Below are 2,699 nucleotides of genomic sequence, written 5' to 3' on the forward strand. Positions count from 1 at the left end.
CGCAGAGCAAAGACTGTGCAACCGCTATTTCACACGAGCGTATACAAGCGCCTGCAAAGTTGGAGCCTCTCTAAACCAAATGAGAGTGCGGTGGAGAGGAGGAGTCACTTCACGAGCCTCATTTTCGTGGATCGCGATGGGTATATGATGTTGACTCAGCGTGCCGGAAAAGAAAGAAAAATATATTCTTTAATCTTTTTAAGCAAGCTCGGCAAACAACGCTGCTTTGACGCCGTCCGGAAAAGAAGTCGAGCCTCTATTTGCGCGGCGGTCGCGTAATATTCAATTTGCTTCAGGGAAAGCCTGCCCATGACGTGGTTTCCCGGTTTGGTTCCTGTGGCTTCATTTTGCAAACATACTCGCTGCATATTAAGACGAGTGCGTGGGAGGGGCGGAAGGGGGGGGGGTATACTTGCCCACCACAGGAAAATTCGCCTTTCGTATAGAACTGAATTCAATTTTATTGCGCTCCTTTTTTTACAAAGTTTGCAAACACTGACTGGACCAATAGCCAGAGCTAGCTTGGGTCCAAAGATTCATTTCGCTTAATGGCATTTCGGCCAAGCTAATCTAAGCAATGTTATTCAATGTGTAATATTGAATCAACAATTAGCAAATGATCAACAGTCCCACGAAGAGTAACACAACAAAACAGTTTCAGCAAGAAAAAGACCAGACTTAAAAAAAAAAAAAAGCCTATATGGACACGAAAATACAAATTTATCCCAAATCAAATAATGCAAGACCTGATAATTCTTCTAAACAGTGTTTATCTATGCAAAATGAGATGACACTTTAATAGGAAAATAACAACTGTCTAGATTTTAATACCACTGAACTGTGCAAGATGTTCGTCAGACTTGAATTTATGTACTGTTGACCACGGCTGTGTCTTGAGGTTATCGCGTCGTTGTCGGACTAGGCAGCCAGAAGCAACTTTACTACATATTTTTTATAACATCATTAACATCGTGCCTGGCATTTGTAACTGCAGTCACCTCACACTTGCTCAAGAACATGTACTCGTATTTCGCATGCATTGTATCTGGTACGCTTAATTTTTCTAACACTTAACACGCCCAAGTACACCTTTTTTTCTACGTGCAATTTATCGCTCGAATACCTTACCCGTCCTGAGCGTTCTTTGCCGTTAAACAAGTTCGTAATCACCGTACTAGGTTACTTATCCAATATGCCATACATTTTGTTTTCATCTTGTATACCTGGATTCTCTTACCTATATTAACTGCTTCAAATTATTCGCGTGTGTTTATCTTGTTGACGTTAATTTGCTGGTCCCACTCCTACTATAAACGTACAGGAGGTGCAATTAATAGCTAAATCAAATAATTAAAAGCTATGTTTCACGCAAATATGGCACCGGCTATAGTGCATGATACTCTATAGCTCGTGTAAGCTATACGTGTAATATTATGCTTAAATAAAAAATAATAAAAATTATAATCAAATAACAAATTAAACCAACTTAAGTTCAGCGCGTCGAATTTAGTTCTCGAACGCGTGAGTGGTGCGCGTCTGCGTCATAAACATCATCTGCACCTCACTTGCGGAATATGTCTCTGTAAAAAAAAAAAAAAAAAAAACCGCTCACTCCTGACTGCCATGAACTGCAAGTAAAAGCTTTCTGAATTATTCTCATCCCCAAGTGTGTCGTGAGAAATAGCGTTTCAGAAGCGCTATAAAATCTTGGGTCCTCGAATAATAAAATTAATTCAGCTGCGCACTTCACACTTACTACATGAATGAGATGTATGTGCCTTTTTTTTGTCGTACATATTCAGCTGCTTTATGCCCCCAATATTTTGCTGACCATAACGGTGTAACATTATAAGCATTTCTTTATAAGTTCGTTTTGTGAACACTTTTGTTTCAATATTAATATTGAGAGATAGATGGAAATTTCTAATGACAACCTCGTAGTTGTTGTTATGGTGCTCGACTGCAGGCCCGAGGGTCGCGGGATCGAATCCCGACCGCGGGGCCACCTCTAGATGGAGTCGAAATGCTAGAGGCCCGTGTGCTTAGATTAAGATGCACGTTACAGAACCCCATGTGGTCGAAATTTTCGTAGCCCTTCACTACTGCGTCCCTCATTATCACATTGTGGTTTTGGGACGTAAAACCCCAACCATTATTATTATTTGCTCTTACTGAGCATTTCACACTGTGCATAGTCTCTTTGGTATTTAGGGCATATCTAAATAAAACATCATGAACGGCGGAAAAGACAAGGAGTTGATCCCTTTTTAAAGAACGCGCTGTAAAATTTTATTAGACGCGCACGTATATTGGCAGACAGCGACAGTTCAGAACGTCCTCTTCCCAATCACGACAAGGTGTGCGCTATGACCGCACAGGATGTTGCCACTTGACGTCACGAAATAAAAGCTAGGCGCAGACATCCATGAAGCGGTTCTCTCTGAAACCGAGCTATACACCACCACCGATACAGTGCCACACTATAGGGACAGCTGGCAAGTTTTTTCCCGATTCTCGGAAATGTATACGGAACGAGACGAAGAAAGGACCTTACCGTGTTTCCTCAATTCCCAGCGTTATGCAACAGGGTTTCAGTGAATTACGTAACACCACTGGCTGAGATCATGTTGCAGTCTTCAGCCTGAACTCGGTGTCTCTCTATTAACCCTTTTTTTTTCCTGCCAAGTAGAGGTTCCAGA

Source organism: Rhipicephalus sanguineus, unplaced genomic scaffold (genome assembly GCF_013339695.2).
Source record: "Rhipicephalus sanguineus isolate Rsan-2018 unplaced genomic scaffold, BIME_Rsan_1.4 Seq136, whole genome shotgun sequence".
Lineage (NCBI taxonomy): Eukaryota > Metazoa > Arthropoda > Arachnida > Ixodida > Ixodidae > Rhipicephalus > Rhipicephalus sanguineus.